Source organism: Tupaia chinensis, unplaced genomic scaffold (genome assembly GCF_000334495.1).
Source record: "Tupaia chinensis unplaced genomic scaffold, TupChi_1.0 Scaffold142100_1, whole genome shotgun sequence".
Classification (NCBI taxonomy): domain Eukaryota; kingdom Metazoa; phylum Chordata; class Mammalia; order Scandentia; family Tupaiidae; genus Tupaia; species Tupaia belangeri.
The window spans coordinates 427,866-437,694 of NW_006201951.1; positions in this window are offsets into that span (position 1 = coordinate 427,866).

The window sequence follows — 9,829 nt, forward strand, 5'->3', positions numbered from 1 at the left end:
CCCCGCCCCGCCGGCGCCCGGCCCCGGCCCCGAGCTCCCGGGGGTCAGCGCAGCGGCCGCCGCTCCCTGCTTCCCCGGCGTGGCCGACTCACCTGCCGAAGGGGGCGGGGCGGGGTGAGGCCGGACCCGGAGGCTCTGCCTCCGCGCTCAACCCTTGGTTTAGATGTCCCCTGGGACCGGATCCTTGCTGAGCTCAGCTTCGGACGCAGCCCGCTCCTCTCCGGACCGGGCCGCATCATTCGACAGAAGGACGTCACGAGGGGCCGGGCTGTGTCTCCTGCGAGCTCGTTTGGGTTCGGCTGGCAGCGTCCCCCTGCGCGCCTCGGGGTCCTCTTGTTGCCGGCCTGTGGCCTCCTGTGCCTGTGGGTTTCTGTGGCCTGTGGGCTCCTGTGCCCGTGGGCTCCTGGGGCTGTGGGCTGCTGTGGCCTGTGGGCTCCTGTGGCTCACTCTGCAGGGTTCTGGGCCCAGGGTGGGGTGGGAACAAATCCAAAGACGTCCTGTGTGGGCAGGTGCAGGAGCCTCTGCGAGAGTAGACCCCCTAGGTCAGATCACATTGCAGCACAGGGATAGGCCTGCGGGAAGCAGGATGCAGTGTCTGGAAAGCAGACGTGAGCCCTAGTTCATCTTGTGTTTAGGAGGTCCCTCTGCAGAGCATGAGCGGGGCCAGAGGTGGAAAATGCAGGAGTACTGCATGTAGGAAGACCCCTTGGTCAGTCTCCAGGAGGTGAGCAGGCAGCCAAGGCCCCCAGGCTTTTGTCCACAATACTGGCACATTGTGGGTGTTCTGATGGCAAGCACTGGCTTGGGAACCAGCGGTTTGGGGGCAGAGGAGTTCAGGTGAACTGGGGCTGGACTAGGCACTCGTGTTCCTGTGTGAGTCCCGGAGTCGGGGCAGAAAGCTTGCTAGCTCTGGTTTGCAGCTGAGCGTGAAGTCAGGCTGTGGCAGTGGAGCAGGGGACATAGGCACAGAAACAGCAGGAATAGTGGTGGCCCTGAGACTGAGACGAGAGGACTGGGAGTTTGAGGCCAGCACAGCTGTGCCCTGTCTTCAGATTCCTCTGAACCTTCTTTCCTGGCTTCGAGGGAGGCCAGCCTGCTGCAGCTTTCCAGCAGTCTCCCACCCAGTCCTGGCCCTGTGGACCCGAGGGTGGGTGGGCACATGTGAACCTCCCAGCTTCTGACCCCATGCTCCCCCAGTCCCCGCAGCTGCTGCCATAAGGCCTGCCACTCCTCCCAGTCCCACTCTCCGGGGACTCCTGAGTACTTGGGGAGCATCAGAGGCCACCCTTCCCATCTGGGCCCGTATCTGAGACGTGCCTGGGACTCGTTTGGATCAGGGAGGACACCTGCCATAGAAGAGGCTTGGCACTCGCAGCTCCTGGGCAAGGACAGTGTCGAAGGCCCCTTGGGGAAGGACTAGGGTCAGGCAGGAGCAAGGGGCACTTCACTGGGTTTTCTGTGGTGTGGATTTGAGGTCTGGGGCTGCGAAGTCCAAGCAACATCAGTGGATGGCTGCAGCAGTGGTCCCGTGCCTGGCCTCTGGCCTGAGGGCTATTTGAGGGCAAGGAGAGACTCACTTGGCATTTGAGAGTCAGATAAGGCGGGAGTGGGAGTGTGGCCTTTGGATTGGTGGGTTCATGTGTGAAAGGGTATTTACAGGCACCAGTGGAGGGACCAGCTAGCCCTGGGAGGTGCAGTCTCTGCCTGGTCAGCCAGCCCCGAAATGTCAAGGTATCAGAGAACAAGAACCGGGGTCAGCAGGTGGCATGGTGGTTAAGGTGCTGGAATCCCACATGGGTGACTGTGGTTCAAGTCCCAGACCCTGGGAGCTTGAGAATCACGACAAATAGAGAAATTGATAATGTTTAAAAAAAAAAAAAAAAAGGAAGAAGGGGCCAGTCATGTGGGTGCTGGACTCCCACATGGCTGACTGCAGTTCAAGTCCCGGACCTGGCAACTTGTTTTCTCACTTTCTTCTCTCTCTCTCTCACTGTGTCCCTCTCTGGTCAAATTAAGTAAATAAATAAAGTTAAATAATTTTTTTTTAAAAAAAAGAAAGAAAGAAAGAAAGAAAGAAAATAAGAACCAGGGGCCAGAGAGTGACATAGTGGTTAAGGCACTGGACTCTCACATGACCCACTGCAGTTTGAGTCCCAGACCTGGTCGCTTAAAATTTATGCTGGAGGGCCAGCAGGTGGCGTGGTGCTGGACACTCCCACATGGCCAACCACAGTTTGAGTCCCAGACCTGGTGGCTCACTTTCTCGTTTTCCCTCTCTCTTTCTCTCTGTGTCTCTGGTCATTATTAAAATAAATGAATGAATAAATAAATAATTATTAAAAAAAAAACAAACTTACACTGGACACGTGCATATGTGCATGCCCAAAATCCCAGAAGTAGAATGGAGGAGAAGGGATTGCCCCTGGGGGGTGATTTCTCGCTTTCTCTCTGTGTGTGTCTGGTGAGTATGTGCACCCTATAGCAAAAAACTTTCAAGAAAAAAAAGAAAAACCAGAGGATGTACATCTCTCTCCTCTTGTAACTCCACTTCACATCTCCATCTGACCTCAGCAGGTACTTCTGTCACATGACAGCTTGCCTTCAGAGCTACCTGCCAGGGGCCAGTAGGAGGCATGGTGATTAAGGAACTGGACCCCAGTCTGCCTACTACAGTTTGAGCCCTGGACCTGGTGGCTTGCTTTCTCACTTTCTGTTTCTCTTTTTCTCTGTGTCAAATTAAAATAATTGAGTGAATATATAAAATTAAATAAATAATTTTTTAAATAAATAATTATTTTTTTTAAAAGAAAAGAAAATCATGCCAGGCACATATGCACGCATGTTCAAAATCCTGAGAGGAGAGTGGAGGAGAAGGGATTGTGGCATGGCCATCCCCCCTGGGGGTGATGTCTCCTTCTTTCTCTCTGTCTCTCCAGCAAGCACAAGAGCCCTATGGCAAAAGAAAAAGAGAAAAGAGATGCCTGCGAAGAGCTCCTGTCACTCTGGGGCCAGCAGGTGGCGTGGTGGTTAAGGCACTGGAGTCCAATATGACAGACCAAGGTTCGAGTCCCGGACCTGGCGGATTGCTTTCTCACTTTCTCTCCCTCTCTCTCTCTCACTCTCTCTCTGGTTGAAATGAAATAAATGAATGAGTGAATGAAGTTAAATAAAATAGAAGAAATTTTAAGAAAAAGAGTTCCTGTCACCCTTTAGGCCCACACTGCCCACAGAAGGTGGGCTCTGTCCTTACAGCTGGACCTGGCCAGCTCCCGACGTGCTTTAACTGGTAGAATCGAAGGCAAGAGCTGCCATGCCAGTCCGAGACCCGAGGAGGCCTGGTAGAAGCTGCTGCTTTTTTTTGCAGTCTCTTTCTTTCATGAGAGAAAAAGGGAGAGACAGACAAGCAGCCTGATCAGAGCCTCATGCCACGGTCCCTGCCCCAGCCCTCCCCAGCCTGCCAAGTCTCAGGCTGTGTGGTCGACATGCCCAGGCTGATGCGGAACGCACCCCATCTCCACAGGGCTTCCAGCACGCAGGACACTGCTGGGCTGAGCTGCCAGGGCCTGGCAGCTGTTTTCTCATGGGACCCTGAGCTGCCCAGTAGAAATACCTGCTCCCCGACAAGGGGCAAGCTGCTGGGGCGCCTGGGTGTGGGAGTGAGGATGCTTTGTTCCTACCCACTGTGGTGCCCCCCCCTGATGACTGGGCTCCACTCAGGCAAGCAAGCCTGCTATCTCTGACACCTTTTTCTTTTTTTTAAGAATTATTTTATTTAATTGTATTTATTTATTTTGATTTGACCAGAGAGGGACAGAGCCAGAGAGAGAAAGCAAGCCACCAGGTCTGGGACTTGAACCACCGTCGGCCATGTGGGAGTCCAACGCCCTAACCACTGTGCCACCTGTGGCCCCAACACCTATGCTTGCTTGGCTGACCACCTGCTTATTATTTACTCTGAAAACAGCTCTGCTGGAGGGTTCTGCTCTGTGTGGCACCTGCTGGGGTGGGACAGCCAAGATGCCATTACCAAGCCTCTCACCCCAGCTGGGGGTCTGGGACAGCTGGGGCTAGTCAGGAATCTCTCCTTCCAAAGGGGCCCCTCCCAGGGGCTGACTGGGGGTTCTGCACAGCAGGATGGTCTTAGAAGAGGAGGCCCATGACCCCGGTGGTGGCCCCCAGAGGGAGGAAGCTGAGGTGGCCAGTCCCAGGGCTAGGCTCAGAAGCCCTGGAGCCTTCAGCCACTGCCCGTGTCTAGGCAGTCATGGGGCCAGTGGTGGGAGGGCACACACCCCAGGGAGCAAGGGATTGACAGCCACAGTTCGAGAGTCATGGCTGAGCCAACCAGGTAAGGCCCACAGAACCATGCGGAAATGAACAGTTGTTTTAAGCTGCTACATTTTGGAGTTTTGTGGGGGTTTTTTTAGTTTTTGCCGTAGGGTGCATGCGCTCACCCAAGAGACAGAGAGACAGTGAGAGGGAAAGTGAAAAATCACTGGGGTGGGGTGGTGGCCACATATCTATCCCTTCTCCGTGACCCTCTCAGGATCTGGGGCATGAATGCACATGCACCCAGCATAATTTTCAAGCTGCCAGATCCAGGGACTTGAACCGTGTTGAGCATGTGGAAGTCCAGCACCGTAACCACCACGCTACCTGCTGGCTCTGGAGTGGTACATTACATAACCGCAGCAGAAACAGATCCTTAGGAGTGGGACACCACCACGGAGGAGCCCTAAAACACAGCACTGCCTCGGGAGGCAGGCAGCGGGCGGGCTGGAGGGTGGTGAGAGCGCCTGGGCAAATGCGTGGGCTCCAACTGTCACCCTCACCTGGGGTGACGTGGGAGGCAAAGTGGTGCTCACGATACGACGCACCTGACCTAAGTGGGAAGGGCTCGTGGGCTTCTCCAGCTGTTCACGCCGGAAGTGGAAGAGGAGAGGGATGAACCAAAGGTGGACGGTTCGCTTTCGCGCAGAAGTTAGAGAAGTCCCCCGCCCTGGCTGGGCTGGGCTGGAAAACAGAATGCTCATCCCAGCCTCTCCATGCAGCAAGTGCTCACAGTAAGAAGCAGTGTCAGGGAAAGCTCAGACCCAGGGTCATGCCAACAAAGCAGGACTTCAAGGTTCAGTGTGGTTCAAGGGTGTGGCCGTAAGAGCCGTTAGGCCCTCAGAGATTTCAGGAGGAACTGGGGAGGGTGTGGTTCTCTGGACCCACCGGCCACAGAAAAAGGCTCCACGAACTAAGAGCCTCCCACAGCACCTCACAGGGCAGAGGAGCCTCCTCCACACAGTTTGACTAAGAAGGGAGTTACAGGGACCAGGAGATGGCATAACGATTACATCGCTAGACTCCCACGTAGTCAACAGCGGTTTGAGTCCCAGACCTGGTGGCTTAAAATACACTGGGCACGTGTGCGTCTGTGCCCAAGATCCTGAGAGGAGAATGGAGGAGAAGGGATTACGGCATGGCCACTCCTTCTGGGGGGTGAGTTCTCACTTTCTGTCTCTCTCTGTCTCTCCAGCAAGCGCACATGCCCTATAGCAAAAATCTCTCTCTCAAAAAAAAAAGGGGGGAATTACGGGGCACATCCACACCCACAATGGTTCAAGTCCCCCTCGGGTGGTAGCTGTTGAATTAGGAAGGACGGAGTTCAAAACAAAAGAGGCTTCTGGGCACCCAACTTTCTATAGGCAAAAAGTAGATGAGGAGGAAGATCGGATGGCATAATGGCTACATTGTTGGACTTCCACATAGCCTACTACAGTTTGAGTCCCGGACCCGGCAGCTTGAAACTCCTGGCAGGCCTGTGTACATTCATGCCTAAAATCCCAAGAGGAGCATGGAGAAGAAATTGTAGCATGCGGACCAGCAGTTACCGTAATGGCTATGGCGCTGGACTCCCATGTAGTCGACCATGGTTCGCATCCCAGACCCGGTGGCTTAAAACTCACGCCAGGCACGTGTGCGTGTGCGCCCAAGATCCCGAGAGGAAAATGAAGGAGAAGGGATTGCGGCGTGGCCACCCCCCCGGGGGGTGATTTCTCGCTTTCTATCTCTCTGTCTCTGTCTGTCTGGCGAGCGCACGTGCCCTATAGCAAAAACCTCTCAAAAAAAAACAAAACATAAACATTCTAAGTGCATGTACATGTGTGCCCAAAATCGCCAAAGGAGGAAGAAATAGAGAAAAGTAGATTGCCACGTGACTGTTTTCCCTGGGGATTACTTTCTCATTGCACTCGTCCCCCCCCCCCCCCGCCGTCCCTCTACTCCATATATCTTTTGGGAAAATAAACAAATAATAATAATAATAAAAGAAAAACAGAAACGAAACAAAAAAAGAAATTGTAGCATGGCCATCCCCCCTGGGGGGTGATTTATCACTTTCTGTCTCTCTGTCTCTCTCTTTCTGTCAAGTACAAAAACCTCTCTCAAAGAAGAAAAAAAAAAAAGATAAAAATAGGATAGTAATTTTGAAGAACTCAGGAGGGGCTGAGTATACTGTGCTATTTTTCTTCATTTTTAAAATTTTTTCTCTCTTTTTATTAAGAGAGATTTTTGCTATAGGGTGCATGCACTCATTGGAAAGACAGAAGCGATAAATCACTCCCTGGGGGATGGCCATGCCACAATCCCTTCTCCTCCATTTTCTTCTTGATATCTTGGGCACAGATGCACACGTGCCCTGTGTGCGATTTTAGTTGCCAGGTCCGGGACTCGAGCCATGGTCAACTGTGGGATGACTACACCATCTGCCAGTCCCCATGCTGTTCTTTCCTTTCTTACTTTTTTGCTAGAGGGTGCATGCACTTACTGGAAACAGAGAGGGAGAGGGAGAGGGCACCCTGTGTCTGTTGTTCCACAGGCCCTTCTCCAGCTCTCTCACCTTTTGGGATTTGAGGCTCAGACACACACACACACGGGGTGTGGTTTTCAAGCTCCTGGGTCCAGGACCCAAACTGCACAGTTGGCCACGTGGGATCTGCCACCTTGACCACCAGGCCATGGGCTGGTCCAAGGGAAGGGCATGACGCACTGTGCAGGCCATAAACCATGCTTCCCAGCTGCCCGCACATCTGCGGGGCTGCCCACTCCAACGCCGGGTTTCCCAACACGGCTTTCTGTAACCAATGGGATGCTAGGAAGCAGGACTCCGACAGAGACCCAAGGAATGCCCGCCGGATGGGAAGTGTGCTTAGAACACAGCAGTTTCTCCTGGAAGGAAGTTCTGGCTAGGTGGGCTGACCATGGGGCGGCTCTGGACGGAAAGACAAAGCACAGGGCGATGGCTGTCTGCTGGCCCCAAAGCACATGAGAGAGGAACCAGGCAGCCCAGTCCAGCTCCCAGCCGTGTGCACCCAAAGGGGGCACCCCGCTGACATGAGGGGACAGAGCGCCTCTCAGTCACCACAGTCACAGCCAGTCTTGGGAGCCCACTGCACCTCCTTGTTCAGCTCAAATGCCATGGCCGAGCATGGCCGTTCCCCTCAGACTCCCTGGCTGACGCCCCCTCACCACCACCCCAGCACACGTCGCGGCTCTCACCTGGCACAAGTGCGATCTTGGTTACATCTCACCCAGAATCCTCCTACCTGACTTCTCCAAAGCAGATCAGAGAGGCCAAACATCAGCAGACTGTGGCCCTGAGTGGCTGTTGGTCTCCCCAGCAGGCTCAGTGGTCGGTGATGTGCATGAGGTCACGGGCTGCTCTGCGTGTCCACCAGCACCTGCTCCTTCATCCTTACTTTCAACTGATGGTCTGTCTTCTGCCCCATTGAGAAAGTGGGTCGCGTCCATAAGAACTCCCACTGCCCTCTGCTCACTTTCCTGGAGCTTCACATCGGGCTCCCGACAGCCACCCAGGGGAGCCATGTGGGCTCCTGCCTGAAACCCCCCTGTCCAGCAGGTCTCATCCCTTTCTTGCACCATCAGTTTATTTTGCTCATGACAGCGCGTGTGCATGAGGCGAGAAATGGGGCGGTGGGTCTCCACCAGGCCCGGGCACGCTGCGAGCCACTCTCCCTAGCCTCTAGTGTCTTAGGTCTTGGGCAACACGTGTGCACCTATCATGGTTCAGGCTGACCAGTGGCTAGCCATGTGGCTTCCAGCACCAAGTTCACCGTGGTACTGACCGCACCGCCAGGGCGAGCCGCTCTGCTTTCCGAACATGTCACCATCCAGCTCTGACTGGTCCCATGTTGGCAAAGTACTGCCCTCGGAAGAACCCAAGGGGCTCACCCCCTCGCCTCCTCTACAGCTGCTGAAAGCCTGGCTTTGCAGGACTACTAGGCCCACCCCTCACCGGGCCTGCTGCTGGGCCCTTCCCCACAGCACTGACCACCTTCGACACAGCAAACACACGTGTGCACAGTTTCTGCCTCCCACACTGAACGCAGCACGCTGCTTTGTTCATGGGAAGGGTCTCTGTTCATGGGCAGTTAAGGGTGGGAGCCTTGTGGGGTGGGCTGCCAGGAGATCCAGGGACGTTGCCCCAGACACCACATTCTCATGCCCATGAAGAATGCTAGGCTACATGACAAAGGCCACTCTGCAGATGTCATTAGGACCTGGCCCAGGCTCTGTGGTGCAGCCAGGAGCATGCCAGACTGCACAGCGGGAAACCACATGCTGTGGTTGGAGCCCTGGCCCAGGGTTCTGGTGGGCTGGAGGCCCAGCAGGAGGGACTGTGGCATGACCGAACTCTATGGAGGTTCTCTCTCTTGTACACGTGCACTATCACTATTCTGGATTATTTGTGAAAATTCAACCTAGTCACAGGAGTCTTAAACAGAGAGAACTTTCTCCAAGTGAAGGTGGGAGAAACGGGGGCAGAAAAGGAGGTCAGGGAGATTTGACGTGTGAGGACTTGCTGACGTGAAGGTGATGGGACACCTTCCAGCCACTGCCAGGGGTCACACAGTGCCCAAGGTGGACCCTGCCAGTGTCTGAACAGCCCAGAGATAGCCTCTGCCCGGACCCCTGCTAAGGGTCAGCTGCTGATGGCCTGATTTCAGCCCACAGACCCGGAGCAGCAAAACCAGCCAAAAGCACCTGGATTTCTAATGCCAGATGAGGTGACACACGTGCTCTGTCATGCCACCATATTTGCAGGAGACTGTCACAACGTAATAGGAGATGAATTCACCGGGAGATCATTGAGCAGACAACCCACTCCACAATGTCCACTGTGGCAGGAAGCTGGGGTTGAGGCCCCAGTGGAGTCGGGGGCTGCAGAAGAAGCCCTCCCGGAGAGCCGGGCCGATGGTCTGTCCTGCCCTGCCAGGGGGAGAATGGGCATGCTCTGCGGCCCATTTGGCCCCAGCCCGCCTTGGGCGCCTGCTCCTCCGCGCGCAGGTTTCGGAGGCGGTCTTCCCTGGAACAGGCTCCAAGCAGGGGCTGCAGCGGAGGGGCGGGCGGCGGTGAGCCCCTGGCCTGGGAGCACTCCTCCCTGCCCTGCGCCCCTCGCTCCCTTACTGGTGTTTTCTGGCCCCTTCTCAAAGACTAGCACTGGAATTTCTGGGATGACCCGGATTCCAACCCAGAGCTTCAAGACTCCGCGCAGGAGCACGAAGAAGAATCGCGTCCCGGGCGCGGCGACTTCCCTGCACAAGGAAACCCCTCATCTCGTCTCGCGCGCCTCCACAGCCCCAGGTGTGCTCTGAGCTGTAAGAACCGGCCAGAGCGCAAAGTGGTGTCGGGGACCCCTGCCTCACTCCGGAGACCTGGACCCAGAGGCCAGAGCGCGCCTCGCAGACGTGCCGGTGCTGGGCAGAGCTCGCGCCAGAAGCTCGCCCTCGCGGCACCACCACCTCCTTCCCGTACTGACGCCGCC